Source organism: Hoplias malabaricus, chromosome 1 (assembly GCF_029633855.1).
Source record: "Hoplias malabaricus isolate fHopMal1 chromosome 1, fHopMal1.hap1, whole genome shotgun sequence".
Taxonomy (NCBI): domain Eukaryota; kingdom Metazoa; phylum Chordata; class Actinopteri; order Characiformes; family Erythrinidae; genus Hoplias; species Hoplias malabaricus.
In genome coordinates, this window is record NC_089800.1 from 3,205,132 (window position 1) to 3,228,352 (window position 23,221).

The 23,221-nt window shown below is 42.7% G+C and overlaps 1 protein-coding gene across 3 annotated transcripts in view; it reads right to left on the reverse strand.

Annotated features, from left to right (window-relative positions):
* The window catches only part of eomesb (eomesodermin homolog b), a 9,568-nt gene extending 5,365 nt beyond the window's left edge, over positions 1-4,203 (reverse strand). For 2 of the 3 annotated variants that reach the window (XM_066678354.1, XM_066678337.1), the window contains exons 1-2: positions 4,149-4,203; positions 1-19 (exon numbers count right to left, since the gene is read on the reverse strand). The exon at positions 1-19 is cut by the window's left edge and continues 472 nt beyond it. The gene's annotated coding sequence lies outside the window, so the exon portion shown is untranslated. Of the gene's footprint in view, positions 20-202; positions 337-4,148 lie in introns of those variants that run through there. The other variant, XM_066678346.1, reaches the window with a different exon arrangement.
* Positions 4,204-23,221: the final 19,018 nt, after the last annotated feature.

Consider the following 23,221-nt stretch of genomic DNA (forward strand, 5'->3'; position numbering starts at 1 on the left):
CAATCAGATCACAGCATTACTGTGGGAAGAGTAAAAAACAATTCACTTAATTAAATATCTGCAATACTGATCAATCATCAATTTCAGTTATCTGAAGTATTTACATTAATTAAAACTATTGGACAGGAATATCAGAGTATTTATACTGAAAACAGGGGGGGTGGTTTAAGAGATTATTCTTTTGAGTTGCCAATCCACCTACCAACGAGTGTTTTTGGCCTGTGGGAGGAAACCGGAGCACCTGGAGGAAACGCACGCAGACACAGGGAGAACACACCACACTCCTCACAGACAGTCACCCGGAGGAAACCCACGCAGACACACGGAGAACACACCACACTCCTCACAGACAGTCACCCGGAGGAAACCCACGCAGACACAGGGAGAACACACCACACTCCTCACAGACAGTCACCAGGAGGAAACCCACGCAGACACAGGGAGAACACACTAAGCTCCTTACAGACAGTCACCCGGAGGAAACCCACGCAGACACAGGGAGAACACACCACACTCCTCACAGACAGTCACCCAGAGGAAACCCACGCAGACACAGGGAGAACACACCACACTCCTCACAGACAGTCACCCAGAGGAAACCCACGCAGACACAGGGAGAACACACTAAGCTCCTCACAGATAGTCACCCGGAGGAAACCCACGCAGACACAGGGAGAACACACCACACTCCTCACAGACAGTCACCTGGAGGAAACCCACGCAGACACATAGAGAACACACCACACTCCTCACAGACAGTCACCCGGAGGAAACCCACGCAGACACAGGGAGAACACACTAAGCTCCTTACAGACAGTCACCCGGAGGAAACCCACGCAGACACAGGGAGAACACACCACACTCCTCACAGACAGTCACCCGGAGGAAACCCACGCAGACACACGGAGAACACACCACACTCCTCACAGACAGTCACCCGGAGGAAACCCACGCAGACACAGGGAGAACACACCACACTCCTCACAGACAGTCACCCAGAGGAAACCCACGCAGACACAGGGAGAACACACTAAGCTCCTCACAGACAGTCACCCGGAGGAAACCCATGCAGACACAGGGAGAATACACCACACTCCTCACAGACAGTCACCCAGAGGAAACCCACGCAGACACAGGGAGAACACACTAAGCTCCTCACAGATAGTCACCCGGAGGAAACCCACGCAGACACAGGGAGAACACACCACACTCCTCACAGACCGTCCCTGGAGCTGTGTGACTGTGACACCACCTGCTACGCCACCGTGCCACCCTTTGGTTTTACAGACTATTTTATTTATTTTGTAATCCAATTGAAACCAAAGACATGGTTTTATGTGATACTTCAATTAGTTGTGAAATTATTTATGGCTGTGGCCTTTCTATTTTTTTTAATTAATTTGGAAACAGATCTGCTTTTATAGATAATTCCAACTGGATTTAAATCAGGGGGCGTGGCTTTCTGGTGACTGGCCACTAAAATATTTTATGGAAATTCGTTTTATTTTTAAAGAGATTACTTGCTGAAAAAAAAAAGATTTTTTTTATTATATTGGTTTCCCTCGTGATAACGATAATTCCTTTTTTATTAGTTGTAGCTCGTGCTTGTTGTAACTGTTTTAGACATACTACAGATTTAATTTATTATATGATTCATGCTTTTAATTATTTTTTCTTTTATTCGTATTTAATGTAAAATACAGAAACAAATAAATGAGAAAACAATAAATCAACAGCAATCTGTGGCCGGGCGTAAAACTAAATAAAAAAAAAAGACAGAGAAAGTGAGAGAGAGCGCTGGGTTTATTTTATTGTCCGATTTAAATTAAAGAAACCTATGATTAAAGCACATCGAAGCCCCTCGCGCGCGACTACGATCAGCAGTCAGTCGGTGATCAGTCATCATTAATAACACGACCCTCAGGAATAAAGCGGAATGCACTTAATGTGAAATAGATTGTAATAAATATTCGTTTCAGTGAAAAACAATAAACACGAATTAAGCATTTGGTGTTTAATTCGGTTTTCAAAATGAATACAGGCAAAAAAAGGATGTTTCCCGCCCACAGCGTGTCAGTGATCCGACTGTGAACACAATAAACATCAAAAACAAACAAACAATAAACATCACGGTCGTACAACCTTCAAATTTGACCATTTCAATAGAAATAAACACCTTAATCTTTAATGTAAGATTAATCTATTTTTATATTTGTATATAAAATATGTTCAAAATATTTAATTAGTATTATTAATTTATAGTAACATATTATTAACATAATAACTATAAAATAAATATACTGTTTGAGTATAAATATATAAATATATATCCTAGAATTAATGTGGAGTAGAAAATAAAAATATAAAAGAGGCGCGTGCCTTATTTACAGTTATTACATAATAAAATCTCTATTTACATTTTAAATACAGTAAACCATTGTTTGATAAATAATTAAATAATAATAATATTAAAATAACATTATTATTTGTTAGTAATAATAATTATTTTACAATTTTTATAAATATAATTTTATGGTAAATTAAGCGCGTGATTTATTTTGTAAGAAACACACTCTTATTTTATAAACGTTTTAATGCGCGCGAAACGTAAAAGCACGTTTATACATTTGTGAGAATATTAATAATGCCTACGTTTTTTATAATTTGTTCATGATAGACGCGTGTTTATTTGATTGAAAATCACGCGAATATTTATATTATTTATTATCAGTTAACAATTAGCCGTGGTCTCACTGATGGTTATATTTATATTAAATCCGCAGGTCTCGAGCTCCTCTGATCCATGGCCCTGACGTCATGTGGAGGTTCTTTAAAGGAAACTCTGGACGCGGGTTATACGCTTCAGAGCTGGAATAAGTGAAAAACCTTTTTTGTATTTTTTTTTTTTTTTTTTTTTTTTTTTTTTTTGACGTCATGTGATAGCCTCGGCTGCCCTGTCCACTGTGTTCAGACGTCAGGAGGGACCAATAAAAATGCACCAAAAATGCGGATTAAAACCCCTGCTACGTACACTTCCATTCAAACTTAGGAGCGTTTCTTTCTTCTCCTGAAAAAAAAAGTCTTCCGTTTTTTTGTTGTTTTTTTTTTTTTAGCTTTTTCACCGCGTTCAGCTGGTTCTCCACAGAGCTGATGGTGGTTGTAGATGCTTGGAACCATTGCCTGTTCTAAAGAATCACACATTATTTTAACGCAGGAAATGTACACCTCCGTAAAAAAAAATCCACCTTTGGTTTCCCAACACAGATAAAGAACCATTTCACCAGACAAAGGCCCACCTTCCCATAAGGTTCCTGGTTCTGTATAAAACCACTGCCCTTATTAAGGCCACCTGAAGAACCTGTTTTTTTCTAGTTCTATGACTGAAGAACCCATCATATGTTTCCATCATAGAGAAGAACATGTACGTTCAAGTGGTCCTTTGAGAGTTTGTGGCTCTGTAAGGAACCCCTGCATTCACTGGAAAACCCTTAAAGAACCATTTAGACTGCGGACATTTATATACTGAGTCTCATTAAACAGGTTCTCTAAAGAACACGGTTGCTTCCAATCAGATAAAAACCACTGAACCAGACAAAGAACCGAGGTTCCGGGTTCTGTACAGAAACCCTGAGGGATAATTAAAGTATGGACCCTTTCATACAGAACTATTTAAATAAGATTCCTAAGAAAACCCCATTTTATTTTCATCACGAACAAGCACCAGGTGTGTAGAACAATGAAGATACTCAGTGTTCTTGGATTTTCATGGTTCTATAAACTGTAGAACCCTTCAATACCAGTTAAAGAGCAATTTTTCAACGTGTGTCGATATTAGAATCCGGTCTAGTGCCATACAGAACCATTTTAAAAGAGGTTCTGTATAACCCTAGGTTTCTCATCACAGATAGAAATATTGTATACATACAGAGAGGTATTTGAATATTTATGGTTCCATACAGAACCCTTGCCTTCACTGGAGAACGTTTAAAGACGCTCAAAGTGTTAACGAACCTGTCCTGTCGAGTACTGAGCTCTGACACACACAGATACGGTGTAAGTGTTGTTGTCCTTGTTGTTAATATAGTAATTCATCGCGCGCGCGCGCGTGCGTTCAGGTGTGTGCTCGTGCTCGTGCAGGTGAGTCTTACCTGAGCGTGTGTGAGCGCCAGCTCCTGCACAGAAGTGTGTGTTCATCCTCAGATCTCAGCTCTGACTGTGAGACAAGCGCTAAAGCCTACACAGGGAGGGGGCGGAGCTACGGACCAGAGGACACACCCACATTGTGTAAAAACGCGCCTCATTGGTCTCACCCAGAGAGTTGTACCCACTTAATTTCCTATAGGGCTTACCATTCAAACGATCCGCGTGTCCAGAAGTTTGAGTTCAGCGGCTGTGGACGTTCTCTGCAGAAAATGAAGCTCTGGAGCAGCCGCACATGAGCCAGGATAAAGCAGTGAATGTGGAGCAGTCTCTAGGAGGAGTTGGATTGGTGCCTGTGATCCAGAACTAATCCTCCAACATCAGCACCTGACCTCACTGATGATTGAGTGGTTGAACGCTATCAATTCCTCACAGTCGTGTTCAGACTTTTAGTGTAAAGCCTTCAGAACAGCACTTTGGACGTCCTGGTCACTCCTCTTAGGTCTTGGTCAGTATTCTAAAGCCTTGGTCACTCCCCTGAAGTCCTGGTCACTCCCAAAGGTTTTCTGGTCACTCCTCTGAAGTCTTTGTCAATAATCTATAGTCCTGTGGTCACTCCCCTGACGTCTTGGAAGGTCTGGTCGTTCCTCTGAAATCCTGGTCACTCCATTAAAGTCCTGTTCACCCCTCTGAAGTTTTTGATTGAAGCTGTGAACTCTTGTTCAATTTTCTGAAGTCCTGGTCACTCCTCTGAAGCCATTGTCACTCCTCTATAGTCCTCTGGTCACTCCCCTGATTTCTTGGTCACTCTTTTGAAGTCTTGGAAGTCCTGGTCACTCCTCTGAAGGCTTCTGGTCAATACTCTAAAGTCCTGGTCACTGCTTTGATATCTTCTGCTCACTCCCCTGAAGTCTTGATCACTCTTCTGAAGTCCTGGTCACACCCCTGATTTCTTGGTCACTTTTTTGAAGTCTTGGAAGTCCTGGTCACTCCTCTGAAACCTTCTGGTCTGTCCTCTGAAGTCCTGGTCACTCCTCTGAAATTTTCCGGTCAGGCCTCTGAAGTCCTAGTCACTCCTCTGAAGTCCTAGTCACTCCTCTGAAGTCCTGGTCACTTCTCTGAAAGCTTCTGGTCAGTCCTCTGAAGTCCTGGTCACTCCTCTGAAATTTTCCGGTCAGGCCTCTGAAGTCCTAGTCACTCCTCTGAAGTCCTAGTCACTCGTCTGAAGTCCTGGTCACTTCTCTGAAAGCTTCTGGTCAGTCCTCTGAAGTCCTAGTCACTCCTCTGAAGTCCTTGTCAGTCCACTGAAGTCCTGGTCACTCCTTTGAAATTTCTGGTAACTCCTCTGAAGTCCTGGTCACTCCTCTGAAATCTTCTGGTCAGTCCTCTGAAGTCCTGGTCACTCCTCTGAAGTCCTAGTCACTCCTCTGAAGTCCTGGTCACTCCTCTGAAGTCCTGGTCAGTCCTCTGAAGTCCTCTGGTCACTCCTCTGAAGATCTGGCCTCTTCTAATAAAATATCTGGAACGTTTCTCTAATGTCAGTTGTGTAAGGGCTGGGTTTAAAACAGTGATCTTAAATTAAAATTCACAAACGGTCAAAGGAGTCCTGACACTTCAGTTTCTCAGCTCAGGATTTCCCTCTGTTTCTCTCGAACTCTTCCCAGATGAGTCTCTCTCTCCGTTCAGAGCTCTGTAACACCGTCACACACCGAGGAGGCTCTGAATGAGTGACCTGCCGGAGCCGCCATGGTGGACCTGCACTCAGCTTTTGGAGTGTTTTAAGTGATGGAAAATGAGCAGAATTGTAAGCATCAAAGAGCATGTGTGTGAGTGTGTGTGTGTGAGTGTGTGTGTGTGTGTGTGTGTGTGTGTGTGTGAGTGAGCGGGAAATCCTGCAGCATTTCACACTCACACACTTTGCTTCTGACCACAAACACCATCCTTATATACACACACACACACACACACACACACACACACACACACACACCCTTAACACACCACTTTAACAGATGCATAACACGTTCATCATATGAAAGGAAAAATACATAAACTAAAACTGAAAACAGAAAAAAAAGCCTGGTTTCAAAAAGACTAAAGCATAAATTTACATTAAACACAAACAAAAAAACGGTTAATTTTACACAAAATCACAAAATCATACTGGTACCATTTGATTGACAAGTATATACTTTATTTTATACATTGTATCTAAAGCGTTATTGTACTTTGAAAACAAAAATACAATTAAAAATAACATTTTAATCTTTTAAATCCAAAATTTACTTCTCCTTAATTTACACAATAAAAACATACATTTTCTGTATTTATTTCAAACTGTAAAAAAAAACAAATAAACGTGCACTCTGTTGTTTATGAGCAGTGTTTACTTGTTTACGGAAACTGTTATATGTGTGTGTTAAGGTGCTGTAGTGTGTGTGTGTGTGTGTGTGTGACCTTGGCTGAGTAGATGAAGGGAAGTGTTACCATATTGTTGTCAGAGCGGATAATCAGCCGAGTCGCTGAAGCCTCGACGCCGTCCAGGTTCTTTCGGTCCCCTGCTGACCACATTAATGACCACGACTCATTAACACAGCAAACACATGTCCAAACAATAACAATCACTCGCAAACACACACATTTATTTACCCTATGACACCTTTAATGATCAGACACAAGCTACTGCTTCTTTACATATTCTACATTTACATACACAAACGGGGGTGGGGTGTTAATACCCCTCTAGGCCACACTTGGCCTTGAGCGTGCTTATTTTAAGCTCATGTGCAGCTACTCCAGAGCGACACACATTTCACACTTCGTTTCTGTTGCAATGAAACACACCGTGTAAAGTCACCTCAGTCATTTCAGTCAAGTGTTTACAACGTAGTATATCGATATCTAAAGGCAAAACATTTACATACTTCATGTTTATAAATATACAGATCATTTGCATAATGTATGCGCACACACCATGTAAACTATTTATATATATAATTTTTTTATTTATATTTATAAGGCAAATGTATATGCTCTGCATTTACATACATTTCCTTTATCATATTTTACATTTAAATATGATATAAAATATATACATAACGTCTACAAATTATTATCTTAAATTCACAAACGTACACATTCTACATTTACTACATATTTAAATGAACTAATATTTACATCATATTAACAACATTAATTTTATGCTTTTATTTTATGTATATGCTTTTATTATATAAAAAGTGTATCTTATTATTTTTGCTTGTGTTTATATTTAAATGCACACAAAACATTTACATCTATCTTGCATATTCATATCTAAATTAACATATTTACATATTAGCAACATATTACATTCTGCTTTGATATACTCCACATTTATATATTCCTATACGAACATATACATGCTTTATATACATCTACATAATGTGCAATCATTTATAATAATACCATAATCTCTAAAGATTTACATATTCTAATGATGATAAGATGATAATTTGAGTGTGTGGAGAATGTGTGAGTGTGTGTGAAATATGAAAGTGTAGGCAAGTGTGTGTAATTGAGATTTTGTGGGCGCTCTGTGTGTGTGTGTGTGTGTTTCAGTGACGATAAATGCCAGGATCAAACGTCAAATGAAAGTCTCACTTTCATCCATAGACTTTATGAAAAAAGAGCAGTGATTTAGAAACAGTGAAGCAGCAGAATTGATGTCTTTGCTTATCATTTACTTGTTTATTATTTACTTGTTTATGTTGTGTGTGTTACCACCTCTTTACAGCTTAAACAGTGTTGGAAGGATCTAGCAGCAAAATGCAGACTAACAAAATAAAATACCTACATTTTATACGCGTAAGATCTCACAAGTGTGTGTAAGTGTGGGTGCATGTGCACGTATGAGTGTGTGTGCATGTGCATGTGTGAGTGTGTGAGAGAGCATGTGTGTGTGAAACTCCAGCAGAGAATGCAGGTGTGCTTCACCTGTAAACTGACCAAGATCACACCACAAACCTCACACCCCAGGTACTCACACACACACACACACTCTCATGCGGAATTCTCTCTCACACACGCCCACGCAGCCCCTCTGATCTCTCTGAAACTTTAAACTTCTCGTCTTCAGTTTCACACACTTTTTTTTTTGTAAAAGTCAGAGTTTGACTGCAGTTTGAGAAGCTGCTGTTGGTTTTTTAACAGTTTTGGAGTTTTAACGGTCGACTATCTTTTAGCGAGACGTCATTTCAGTGTGCGCAAGTGTTAGCGTTAGCATGTAGCATTATTTTGACTGAACTTACTAATTAGCCGCTAATTCAGAGCAATGGGGTTCGGTGCGGAAATGAACACAGAGCCAATCGCGTGTTCTTTTCTCTAGGACACAATGGCGTAGATTTACAAACAATAACGTCATTTCTGTCACAGAGAAATCCGTCTCAGACCTGGAACTCCTTATATGGGCATGAGAGGGACTTAATGTTCAATACAAGATCAGACATTAGTTATTCCTATATGTTTATCAATACTCAGTGGAGAACGGTGGAATATCTGCTGTTGCTTGTCTCACTTTTTGGTGGTTCACTCTCTCCTTGTGGGAGTTGTTGTTTTTTGTTTCGTATCCTGTAATAAACTCTTGTCTTTCACATGCAGGGGTGGGTAGGGACTAGCTGCATTTACTTAAATATCACACAGATTAGATCTAGATTTCTTTATATTTCCTGGCACTTCTACTTAAGGGTATCTACAACAAGTAAAGGAATCTATCTTCACCCACTCATCGGTCTCGACTACGCTTATCGACCCTGTGTGTGGCACGATCGTGGGTGTTTTCGCGGGGTGGTACCACTGACTCCGGGGGAGATTTTTATTTCAGAGGAGAAAGCTCCAGAAAGAGAAGAACACACTTGTGCTGAGAGATGCCGGATGTTCTGAGGGCGCTCCCCTCTCCACAGACTTTTACTGCACTTTTTTATTTTGTTTTACTCAAGCTACTTTTACTTTTATGTTAGTTAGTATTTTACCACATGAAATGACTTTAGGACACTCTCCCCACCTCACGTACACATGGTGTCAGTGTGTGTGTTTTAGTGTGTGTTATGACTGTGCTCCAACCTCCAGTTCTTTAACACTTCATCACAGTCACTGAGTGATTTCTGAAAAAGAGATAACGTCATCCCATAGTTTGGGAAACCCTTCTTTCACTGTGTTCATTCACTCATTCATTCATTCATTCATTCTGCACATATAAAGTGATAGTTTGGCAAAGCGTTTTAATAAAGCTTTTATTAGCATTGTTAATTGTATTTGTATGAGTCATTCCACCTTAAATGGTTCAGGAGTCAAATTCTGTTGAATATACTGCATGTAAACATGTTAGTATGGATAAACCTGTAAGATTCATCTAGAGGTTTTAGAGTTTTGTCTGTTGCTAATTTAGCCCAGGGTGGCACAGTGGCACAACAGCTCCAGGGGCCTGGGGTTGTGTGTTTGAGCCCTGTTCCAAGTGACTGTCTGTGAGGAGTGTGGTGTGTTCTCTCTGTGTCCGCATGGGTTTCCTCCGGGTGACTGTCTGTGAGGAGTGTGGTGTGTTCTCCCTGTGTCTGCGTGGGTTTCCTCCGGGTGACTGTCTGTGAGGAGTGTGGTGTGTTCTTTCTGTGTCTGCATGGGTTTCCTCCAGGTGCCCCGGTTTCCTCCCATGGTCCAAAAACACACATTGGTAACCTGATTAGCTGCTCAAGGTCCATAAGTGTGAGTGTGTGAGTGAATGTGTGTGTGTCACCCTGTGTAGGACTGGCATTCCCTCTAGTGTGCCCAGTGATTCCAGATGGGTTCCAGACCCACCACAACCCTGAACATGATAAGCTGTTACAGACAACGAATTAGAAATTTGGCCCATTTGATAATGTTCTATATTTATTTAATGTTAGTTTAGGAAATAAATTATCTACATTCCCAGAGTGTCTTTCTTTTCATTTCTTTTTTGTCTCATTCTTTTTCTCCTAAGGAAATACATAAGACCCTGAGAGCCTGAGAATTTAGGACCCTTGTATCTTGTTCTCATTGCGCTGTATTTATTTATAAACCTGGGCCTCTTAGCAAAATTGGAGTACAGGAATGGCCCCCGTTAGCTCACAGTCTCGTAAGGATGATATGGAGTGGAAAGTGTTGTGTTTTATTCCCAACAGAGCTTCGTTTTGACACGTCTAGGACCTCAGTTCCGAGTCTTTTTCACTCCTGACTCCCGTTGAGATGCTCAAATCTGAGGAGCAGCCAAACTGGCAGCTCCTCCCACAGAGCAGAAGGTCGGCTAAAGCTAGCTAGCAATAATGCTAACTCTGTGCCAGGAGCGGCTTCTAATGCCATGGAGCCGGACCTCTGAGGTGTTTTTTGCTGTAGATTTTATCTCTGTTTTTTCTGAAAACTGTAGTTCACCTATGCAGGAACCGTAGACCCAGTATCACACAGATTAACAGAGTGAGGGGATTAGCTGAAAGAAACTGAAGCTAAAAATCAACTGCACTGAGTGCGACAAGAACATTCCATTAAAGTGATACTGGTTTTGTAGTAGTTTAGTATTAGTATTAGTTCAATATAGTGTTCTTGTTACAAAGCTAGAGTAACGCTACATTTAATTAATACTAATACTAATTTTATTTATTTTTATATCTCTGTCTATATACAGACACGTTTACTTATCTATATCCCTCACTTTTTTAAAGTATGTGTTACAGAGAAAGCTCTGGGAGAAAGTTTTTGGACAGCAGAAGGTCAAGGCCTTTCGTGACCTGCCCACCTCCACCCCGGCCCCACCGTGTCCGTATATTTACTGTGAGCTGGAGAGTGCTGTAAAACATTTGGGTCATCAGCATGGAGCTCCAGTTAATCCAGCTTCACACAGAGAATCTTCTGTCCACACAAATACACACACTCACACCGAACACATACACACACTCCTTATTTACATCTAATTACAGCCCGTTAGCATCCGTTTGTACTCGACAGAGCGCTGAGTGTCTGTTCACACAGAAAACTGATATTTAGAACCAAATTCATACTGATTTTTTAATGTAGTGGAACCTTAATTCACAGATCTGATCTTTTTGTTTTTATAACATTTGGGAACCCTGGGAAGGAAAAACAGGAGAATGAGAATTAGTAAGAACAATATCGGCACGGTGGTGCAGCAGGTAGTGTCGGAGTCACACAGCTCCAGAGGCCTGGAGGTTGTGGGTTCGATTCCCGGGTGACTGTGAGGAGTGTGGTGTGTTCTCCCCGTGTCTGCGTGGGTTTCCTCCGGGTGACTGTCTTTGAGGAGTGTGGTATGTTCTACCTGTGTCTGCGTGGGTTTCCTCCGGGTGACTGTCTGTGAGGAGTGTGGTGTGTTCTCCCTGTGTCTGCGTGGGTTTCCTCCGGGTAACTGTCTGTGAGGAGTGTGGTGTGTTCTCTCTGTGTCTGCGTGGGTTTCCTCCGGGTGACTGTCTGTGAGGAGTGTGGTGTGTTCTCTCTGTGTCTGCATGGGTTTCCTCCGGGTGACTGTCTGTGAGGAGTGTGGTGTGTTCTCTCTGTGTCTGCGTGGGTTTCCTCCGGGTGACTGTCTGTGAGGAGTGTGGTGTGTTCTCTCTGTGTCTGCGTGGGTTTCCTCCGGGTAACTGTCTGTGAGGAGTGTGGTGTGTTCTCCCTGTGTCTGCGTGGGTTTCCTCCAGGTGACTGTCTGTGAGGAGTGTGGTGTGTTCTTCCTGTGTCTGCGTGGGTTTCCTCCGGGTGGTCCGGTTTCCTCCCACAGTCCAAAAACACACGTTGGTAGGTGGATTGGTGACTCAAAAGTGTCTGTAGGTGTGAGTGTATGTCTGTGTTGCCCTGTGAAGGAGTGGCACCCCCTCCAGGGTGTATTCGCGCCTTGCGCCCAATGATTCCAGGTAGGCTCTGGACCCACCTCGACCCTGAACTGGATAAGGGTTACAGACAATGAATTAATGAATGAATGAATGAAGAACAATATCAAGTAAATGGTGCAACACACTGAGTAAAAATATTTTTTTTAATTAATGAAAATAGCAGAATGAACTGGATAAAAACTTATAAAATCCAGATTTTATAGTCAATTTTAAAAAACAAACACCAAAAACAACACCACAAACACTCAGCTATAAACACAGGGAAAATATATTGTGTGTAAAATGTGTTTAATATTATAATATTTTTCCTATTATTTTTGTTAACATGCTTTTTACACACAGCTGTAGCTTCTGCCTCAAAATGTACACATTCTGAACTCACTCAGAGGATAAAGTATCAATCATACAGTCAGTGTGGAGGAAGATTAAATCTGTGTGTGTGTGTGTTTGTGTGTTCATTCTCATTCTCCTGCATGCCGCATGTCTGCAGATTCAACACTCAAGCTTCATTTCATTCTATGATTGATTTATTGTTTCTGAATCTAATCACTTCCCCGAAGGTAATTTTTAAGCTTTTTATTTTCCACAGAGATGCGTTGGACTAAAGCCCGGACTAATTAATCGGATTTGTGAGAGTTTGATGCAGAAATGCTCCATGAATTAGTTATTGAGCATGACTGGGGCTTTCTCCAGGACTTTATCAGTCATACTGCACAAGACTAGATCAGACTCTATTGATAAATCTGTATTAGACTGATCAGATCAATTGAGACTGATTTTGTAATGAAATTGAATTTAATTCGTATTTCAGACATTACTGGATGAAATCAGACTGCATGGGGCTAGATCAGACTGTTATACTACATCAAACTGTATAAAACTAGATCAAATTGTATCAAACTAGACCAGACAGTATCAAATTAGATAAGACTAGATCACAAAGTATCAGATTGTACCAGGCCAGATCAGACATTATCAGTCAGATTTTTCAGTTAGTTTAAATCAGGCTACATCCGGCAATATCAGACTTTATTAGCAAATCTGTTTCAGAAAGTGTCTGATTAAACTGTATTAGATTTGACCAGACTTTCAGCCATAATGTATAAGTAAATCTATATCAGACAGAATATATTACACTATATGACTTTATCAGACTTGATACAGACTTTATTTGTAAATCTATATCAAATGTGATCTGACTGGTAAATCCATAGGTGAGATCAGACTGTTTCTGAATATATCACATTACATTAGACTCGATCAGTAAGTATATATCAGATGGTGTCAGATATAGTGTTTATCAGTAGAAAGTTTATATCAGATTATACATGAAACACATTTTGTGCTGGTTTCAAATCTGATTATTATCTGATCTGAATATGTGACTCTTTATGTGATTATTGTAAATCCAGGGGCAGGTATTCTGTCCACAGATCTGTGTAGTGACAAATAACACACTCCACTGATCTCACAGTTCAGATTTGGATGCTTGTAGCTACTACTCTGTGCACTCAATCTAACAATCAAATTTAAACAGATCGAATTCACCCCGCAATGTGAACGCAGTCCGTGTTTGTGTTTAAAATCACTACATTAAAAAAATAATAATTAAATTAATTAAATAACAATAATTAATTAAATTGGACTTGGTGTGAAATAGTCTCAGTTACAACCTTCTAAAGTAGACAAATGCACACCTACACACAACTACATACACACACTCACACACACACACTTCCTGCTGCAGTTTATTGTCACTTTCTCTGGTATTTTCTCACTGTTTATTTTAACACCTTTCTCTGAGTCTTGTGTCAAACGGTGTTTAATCTGTCTTTCTTTTCTCACCCTCCCTCTCTCTCTCTCTCTCTCTCTCTCTCTCTCTCTCTCTCTCTCTCTGAGGTTGCATTTACACTGCTTCTGAAGTTTGTTTTTGTTTGTGTGTATCATTCACAGTGCACATTTATTTTTTTAATGGTTCATCAAGGACGCTTAGCCTATTTAACGTGCACTGGTGTTTTCTTGTTTAACAGGATCTCTTCTGTGATTTTATTTCCTTCCTGATCTGCCATATCTGTGTTTTTCTGTCTCCTCCCCTGACAAAGGAACAGGTGGCATTCTTTTCAGTTTTTCACCAAACTATTTTGGCTGACCATTTTAGTCCAGTCTGTACACACTGCGGTGTTCCCCAGCAAATGTGAATCTATTCTGGTGATTTTAGTCCTGTCCAGATACTCCCATCTTTGTTTTTCACTAAAGTGAGTGCTACTCCAGTGATTTTAGTCCCATCCAGATACGTACCTCAGTATTTTTTAAGCTCCATCTGGATTAACACCTTTGTGATTTATTTCATTAATTCATTCATTCATTATCTGTAACCCTTATCCAGTTCAGGGTCGCGGTGGGTCCAGAGCCTACCTGGAATCATTGGCCGCAAGGTGGGAATACACCCTGGAGGGGGCGCCAGTCCTTCACAGGGCAACACACACACACACACACCTACGGACACTTTTGAGTCACCAATCCACCTACCAACGTGTGTTTTTGGACTGTGTGATTTATTTATTTATTTATTTATTTTAACCAAACTCAGTACTACTCTTGTGATTTTAGTCATGTCTGGATACACACCTGCACATTTTAAGTACTCTGGTAATTTTAGTCCTGTCCGGATACAAATAGCATATCTCTTGTGATTTTAGTCATGTCTGGATACACAACTGCACATTTTAAATACTCTGGTCATTTTAGTCCTGTCCGAATACAAACAGCTTATCTCTTGTGATTTTAGTCATGTCTGGATACACAACTGCACATTTTAAGTACTCTGGTAATTTTAGTCCTGTCCGAATACAAACAGCTTATCTCTTGTGATTTTGGTGGCTGAACCACTGAATCAAGGTAGACTCAGGTAGACATAAGTGGCTCAGGTGTACTGAAGAAGACTTGGGGGAATGCAGGTGAACTCATCTGGACATAGATGAGTTTGAGTTCGCTAAAGATGAACTTATGATAGACACCTGTGATAGAATCAGAGGTGGATTTTGTCTGCTTCGAATCGGTCAGATTTTGTGCGAACTTAAATAGATCCAGGTGGACTTAGAGGGACATAGGTTGGAGAATGACATCCCAAGCTGTGTTTGTGTTCTCTTCTCAGGGTCGATTGATGCTGGTGTTAAAAAGCACTTAAGCCATCTCACTCGCTTCGGCTCGACAGAATGTGAACAGGTGAAACATTAAGACATTAAGTTCATGTGCCCCTGAAAGGCTCCTCTGCTCTTTACCTTCTCAATCCTTCCTCAGTAACGAGGCCATTTCTTTTCTTCCAGATGTTTCTCTGAGTATAATTAACCTCGTCTTGGAGGAAGAGAGAAAGAAAGAAAGAAAGAAAGAGAGAGAGAGAAATATAGCTCAGAAGCAAGTGAATAATTAAATAAATAAATAAATAAATAACATAATGAGAGGCACTCTGAGAGCTCATCCACTCCGCATCTGCTCCCTTTTAGACCTTCGTCACCTTCATCATCGTCTTCTTCATCAACAGCAGCATCCTCATCATCTTCCTCTTGTTCCTCCTCATCTTTTCAGTCGGTTTTTCAGTCTGTTCCTGTTTTTAACACGTCTGGAGTTTCTCCAGCCGGAGATCCGGATACCGTCTCTCTTGCTCTGTCTCTTTCTCTCTCTCTCTCTCTCTCTCTCTCTCTCTCTCTCTCTCTCTCTCTCCCTCTCTCGGCCTTAATGAATACAGAAAACACAGGCTGTGAATGGTCATCTCTCTGGAAGCGAGCCCCAGGCCGTCCTCTATCAGACGCAGCTCTTATTAAAGAACATAAAGCAGGAGCCCGAGAGTAATTCTGCCTTCTCCCTCCTTCCCTTTTCTCTTTTCTCTCTTTCTCCTCGTCTTTTTCTGCCTTCTGACGCTTTTTAGGGAGCGGGCTTTTATCCGCCTCATAATTATCTGGGTGAGAACCCTCCAGGAGCATCCTCCCAGGCTTTGTACCATCTTTTTGACATTTTATTTTTTGACCAAGATGGAAGTCATATTAACATTTCTACTCCAGATGGACAATAGAATAAGGAGAGAGGGTGGATTTATTATTTTTTTAACTCGTACCCCAGTTTATGGTCCTGCTTTACTAAGAAATACTTTCTTTTTGTTTAGTCGCATTGTATTTGCTTTATTTCCAAAATCATTCTGATTTTGAACATGTGAAATTACAATAAATCTGATTAAAATGCGTGTGTGTGTTGGGATACAGTGATAAAATCTGAATAAAATTCATGAGCGTATTCTTCCAAGGAGAATTGCACCTGTTTTCCCCACATTTCCCCCATAATCCAGCGTTATATACAAATATAAAGTGGTTGACTGTTTTGGTGTGAAGTGGTTGATCGTAGAGAAATTTGTGGACTCTGATCCCTTTTCATTGTCGGTGAATGGAACCAGGCGTCTTCATGTCTCTAACACACACCCTCAGTGATCATCCTCACTCCATGTAGAGCTTTATAGACGGAGATGGAGTAGAGGTCATTTCCTTCCCACTCCACCGTCAGCAATGACCTCCACTCCATCTCCATCTAAAGAGCTCTATATGCCCCACCGTCTACTGTCCTCGCTTTCTGTGAGGGGCTTTTAGAGGAGGACGTCTGGTTCCGTTCACCTCCACTGTCCACTGTCCCCCACCGTCTACTGTCCTCACTTTCTGTGAGGGGCTTTTAGAGGAGGACGTCTGGTTCCATTCACCTCCACTGTCCACTGTCCCCTGTCCCCCACCGTCTACTGTCCTCACTTTCTGTGAGGGGCTTTTAGAGGAGGACGTCTGGTTCCATTCACCTCCACTGTCCACTGTCCCCCACCGTCTACTGTCCTCACTTTCTGTGAGGGGCTTTTAGAGGAGGACGTCTGGTTCCGTTCACCTCCACTGTCCCCCACTGTCTACTGTCCTCACTTTCTGTGAGGGGCTTTTAGAGGAGGACGTCTGGTTCCATTCACCTCCACTGTCCACTGTCCCCCACCGTCTACTGTCCTCATTTTCTGTGAGGGGCTTTTAGAGGAGGAGGTCTGGTTCCGTTCACCTCCACTGTCCCCCACTGTCTACTGTCCTCACTTTCTGTGAGGGGCTTTTAGAGGAGGACGTCTGGTTCCGTTCACCTCCACTGTCCACTGTCCCCCACCGTCTACTGTCCTCACTTTCTGTGAGGGGCTTTTAGAGGAGGACGTCTGGTTCCGTTCACCTCCACTGTCCACTGTCCCCCACCGTCTACTGTCCTCAGTTTCTGTGAGGGGCTTTTAGAGGAGGACGTCTGGTTCCGTTCACCTCCACTGTCCCCCACCGTCTACTGTCCTCATTTTCTGTGAGGGGCTTTTAGAGGAGGACGTCTGGTTCCGTTCACCTCCACTGTCCCCCACTGTCTACTGTCCTCACTTTCTGTGAGGGGCTTTTTAGAGGTGGACGTCTGGTTCCGTTCACCTCCACTGTCCACTGTCCCCCACCGTCTACTGTCCTCACTTTCTGTGAGGGGCTTTTAGAGGAGGACGTCTGCTTCCATTCACTTCCACTGTCCACTGTCCCCCACCGTCTACTGTCCTAACTTTCTGTGAGGGGCTTTTAGAGGAGGACGTCTGCTTCCATTCACTTCCACTGTCCACTGTCCTCCACCGTCTACTGTCCTCACTTGCTGTGAGGGGCTTTTAGAGGAGGACGTCTGCTTCCATTCACTTCCACTGTCCACTGTCCCCCACCATCTACTGTCCTCACTTTCTGTGAGGGGCTTTTAGAGGAGGACGTCTGCTTCCATTCACTTCCACTGTCCACTGTCCTCCACCGTCTACTGTCCTCACTTGCTGTGAGGGGCTTTTAGAGGAGGACGTCTGCTTCCACTGTCCACTGTCCCCCACCGTCTACTGTCCTCATTTTCTGTGAGGGGCTTTTAGAGGTGGACGTCTGGTTCCGTTCACCTCCACTGTCCACTGTCCCCCACCGTCTACTGTCCTCACTTTCTGTGAGGGGCTTTTAGAGGAGGACGTCTGGTTCCGTTCACCTCCACTGTCCACTGTCCCCCACCGTCTACTGTCCTCACTTTCTGTGAGGGGCTTTTAGAGGAGGACGTCTGGTTCCGTTCACCTCCACTGTCCACTGTCCCCCACCGTCTACTGTCCTCAGTTTCTGTGAGGGGCTTTTAGAGGAGGACGTCTGGTTCCGTTCACCTCCACTGTCCCCCACCGTCTACTGTCCTCATTTTCTGTGAGGGGCTTTTAGAGGAGGACGTCTGGTTCCGTTCACCTCCACTGTCCCCCACTGTCTACTGTCCTCACTCTCTGTGAGGGGCTTTTAGAGGTGGACGTCTGGTTCCGTTCACCTCCACTGTCCACTGTCCCCCACCGTCTACTGTCCTCACTTTCTGTGAGGGGCTTTTAGAGGAGGACGTCTGCTTCCATTCACTTCCACTGTCCACTGTCCCCCACCGTCTACTGTCCTAACTTTCTGTGAGGGGCTTTTAGAGGAGGACGTCTGCTTCCATTCACTTCCACTGTCCACTGTCCTCCACCGTCTACTGTCCTCACTTGCTGTGAGGGGCTTTTAGAGGAGGACGTCTGCTTCCATTCACTTCCACTGTCCACTGTCCCCCACCATCTACTGTCCTCACTTTCTGTGAGGGGCTTTTAGAGGAGGACGTCTGCTTCCATTCACTTCCACTGTCCACTGTCCTCCACCGTCTACTGTCCTCACTTGCTGTGAGGGGCTTTTAGAGGAGGACGTCTGCTTCCACTGTCCACTGTCCCCCACCGTCTACTGTCCTCATTTTCTGTGAGGGGCTTTTAGAGGTGGACGTCTGGTTCCGTTCACCTCCACTGTCCACTGTCCCCCACCGTCTACTGTCCTCACTTTCTGTGAGGGGCTTTTAGAGGAGGACGTCTGGTTCCATTCACTTCCACTGTCCACTGTCCCCCACCATCTAATGTCCTCATTTTCTGTGAGGGGCTTTTAGAGGAGGACGTCTGCTTCCATTCACTTCCACTGTCCACTGTCCTCCACCGTCTACTGTCCTCACTTTCTGTGAGGGGCTTTTAGAGGAGGACGTCTGCTTCCATTCACTTCCACTGTCCACTGTCCTCCACTGTCTACTGTCCTCACGTTCTGTGAGGGGCTTTTAGAGGAGGACTTCTGGTTCCATTCAGTGTCAGTTAAGTTTCAGTTGCTCTAGAGTCCAAACAATCTCCATCGCTGTTTTAAAACTCAACAGAATTTTGGTAAATGGGAGGAGCACAAATAAACCAGAGCAATTAAATCAAAATCTCATTCTGATTCGATTTTTAAACATCTACCAAGTTCTTGACCAAGGCCACGTGTGGTCAGTAATATCTGTGTTTACTCTGGTCTTGTTTTGAATCATTAATGTGCCACTGTTGGCTTCGTCACACAGGTTTCACACAACACACACTGTAATTACACTGAACCTAACAAAGCCCCCCCAAAGCCAACGAGACACATCCTTGGCACTTTATCTCCCAAAACCTGACCCCTGTGCCCTCCCCCCTCGTTCTGGCTGATTAGTTGTAATGTAATTTTAATTAAAGCGGCGGTGTCAAAGGCCCAGCTCCTCGCAGAAGCAGCGCAGATTGTGTCTCAGTTGTAGCTTCGTTTCTGAGAGAAAACCATCCTGGAGCCAAACGCAGAGCCAAAGACTCGGTAAACAAAAGCTGCTCATACACACTCACACACACACATTGCTTCACCACAGAGAGCACATTCACACTGAGCAGACTCAGGAAGAATCGAATACACACACTTACACACAGAAACACACACACATTATCAGATCCTACCACATGTAACACTGCTGTTCAGTTTTCCATTGTTACAGTACATCCATTTACATGAATACGTCACCCGTTTCCATGGATACATCACCTGTTTCCATGGATACATTACACTCCATGGATACATCGCACCTGTTTCCCTGGTTACACTACATCATTTCTATGGATGTATCACACATTTCCAGGGTTACACTATATCCGTTTCCATGGTTACATTAAACCCATTTCTATGGCTACACCACAATTGTTTCTGTATTCACACTCAAGCCGGAAGTATAAAACAGACGTTTCTAATAAATTGGCCAGGACAGGCACTAAGTAGAAGTATTCGGAAATCCCCAGACTCCCTCAGTGACGTCCCAGAGCAGATGTAACGGGGTAAGTGCAGTGATCAGGGGTCTCCTGTGAGGCTGCAGGTCAGTTTTAATGAATTAATAAAGCGCAGATCTGCTGATCACGGTTCAGTGCGGTGCTGGAGGTGCAGCGGAGATCAGAGTGAGCACCATCTGTGAGTCGAGGTCAAACCTGGAGTCAGAGCCAGGACCGGGGCCACAGCATGAGGCAAATTTCAGAGTTTTATTATAATGACACGGTTTGGTTTTAATTACAGCTCACGTTATTCACTGCTGGAGGAAGAACTGAACCCAGAGCCGAGGGTGAAATGTAATGGCTGGCCTTTGCCAAAATAAAAGTCCCCTTACCTTCACACGAGCTGGAAAAAATGTAAATAAATAAATAAAAGTAAAAACGTGAATCTGATCTGACAGTTGGAATTTCTATTTGTTTTTGGTTTATTTTTATTTTGTTAGCCGTGTGCTAAAAGTTTGGGGACTCCTGAATATATCCACTACACAGAACACTTCTGCATATTGTTTTAGAACGGGTTCAACTCAGAATAACGCCATGTTGAAGTGGGTTCTCTGCAGATGTTTCTAGAGATCATTTTATAATCTTAATCTAAAAAAATCAGCCCCACAACAAACAAAACACGTAAAAACATGAGTCAACTGACCACACGAGCGATAAAACTGCAGTCTCTTTACAGTTCTTTACAGTGATTGTCCTTGTGTGTGTGTGTGTGTGTGTGTGTGTGTGTGTGTGTGTGTGTGCATGTGCAGACAGTTGGCCAGTCCATGGTGGTCCTGTTCTCTGAGGCGTGATTTAAGAGGTTTTAACTCTGCTAACCTTCCCCCGTCCCCCTGCTGCTGGGGGATATTGCATCGCTGAGGTTTTGGCAGGCCCCGGTGACCCGCCCATGTGATGATATTACACTCCCCTGTGCTCTCAGACCATGTGTGTGTGTGTGTGTGTGTGTGTGTGTGTGTGTTTGGACAGGTGCCACACCTGCAGAGAGGAGCTTGACTTCTGCAGAACCCTCGGATCTCCAGCTGAGATCTAATTAAACACCAGGGATCGGACGATATGGAAATTTCCATGGTTCCTCTCATGATACCAGCTCCCAGAATTAGCACAGGGTCTTTACACCCCTCTGGACAACTTTTGGCATTGAGCATGGCTTTATACAGTAATGTCACCGAAGAGTTAAATTGTACTGAAGACATGGTCCACTCATGGCACCAACATGTTGAAAGCCCTATATATTGATGATAGATTTGCATCTTTTCAGCAGCTCTCGGAGAGGTAGCTTCACCTCAGACAGGATTTCTTTAAAATATCTTCAGATTCACAGATTTGTTGCTAAATCCTTTCAAAGACGGGTTCTATACGACACCAAAAAGGGTTCCTCTGTTGTTACAATGTCAAGCTTGTTTTGGTGCTGTATAGAACCATCTACATCACATTCCCCATCGATCTGAAGAACCCCTTCATGAGGCAAAGAACCCTTTAATCATGCAAAAGGTTCTTCACGTGTTCAGGGTACATAGAACCCTGTCTTTTGATAAAGAACCCCTGTAGAACCATCATTTTTAAGTGCGTAGGTTGATACAATGTTAAATCTTCCAGCCCACGTCTTTGCGTGGACTTTCCCCATATTTACTATGTATTTTCCCTTCTGTAAATATCTGTACCCTCAGGGGCACCATATTCTAAAATTACCATTGCGTTGATTTCATACGCCTCGTGGGAACCTATCATTGAGAATGATGACTTTAGGCTCATTTGCAGCTGCTCCAGAGCTTTGCTGATTGGTGGAGCTCATGCCAGTGATGCCACAGCCCTCTGTAAGCGGATTGGTCACTGCTGTTTTCATCGACTGACACTTTTTAAAAAACACATGAATCCTGTGCTTTTTTTCTGAATCAATCACAAACAGATTAAAAAAATAAATGTTTTCTGCTGCGATAAACTTCTGAACCCTGTGAGTGAAGAACACCCAGAGAGCTGGTGAAGATTGTCGTGAGATGTTGATGGTAGCCTAGGGCTGAGACAATGGCACTTCAAAAAGCAAGGTAACCGCAGAGAAAACCGCAGCATGGTGTGGAACGTCTAGCGGCTCAGACTCATCTCTGTCCCGTCTCAGACTCGTCTTTGTGGTGAGATCTGGAGGAGAGATGTGGTCAGAACTGTCTTACACTGTCCTGACATCTTCAGACACAAAGAGTCACAGGTGCACACACACACAGAGAGAGAGAGAGAGAGAGAGAGAGAGATGGGATGGGGGTGGGGTGTCCACAGCACTCAACATTACACAACACTACACACTCAATCACTGCAGAACCCTGTAGTAAAGGAAAGTGTAACCTAACATATGTATTCACGTTAATGTTCTTCTTCAGAGCAGTTACTGTGCTGGTCTGTGGAGCAGTGGAACTGTGTTCTCTGAATTGATGAAGCTCCATCCATTACATTTGGCAAGAGTTGGAATGAAGTGGTGTTTCTGATCCAGAACTAACCCGACCTCGTAATTATTTTTCTGATTAAATCAATCTTTTTCCTGCCAAATAAGCAATTTTCCTTGTAAAACATCAACACTGTTTTCAGGTTCAATCCATTGTTCTTTCAGTTTGTTTATTTTTAATAGTCCAAGAAGGCTCTGAATATAAACTGGATTCCAAAAAAAGTTGGGACACTAAACAAATTGTGAATAAAAACTGAATGCAATGTGAAGGTGCCAACATCTAATATTTTATTCAGAATAGAACACAAATCACAGATCAAAAGTTTAAACTGAGAGAATGTATCATTTTAAGGGAAAAATATTTTGTTTCAAAATTTCATGGCATCAACAAATCCCAAAAAGTTGTGACAAGGCCATTTTTTACCACTGTGTGGCATCACCCCTTCTTCTTACAACACTCAGACGTCTGGGGACAGAGGAGACCAGTTTCTCAAGTTTAGAAATAGGAATGCTCTCCCATTCAGGTCTAATACAGGCCTCTAACTGTTCAATCGTCTTGGGCCTTCTTTGTCGCACCTT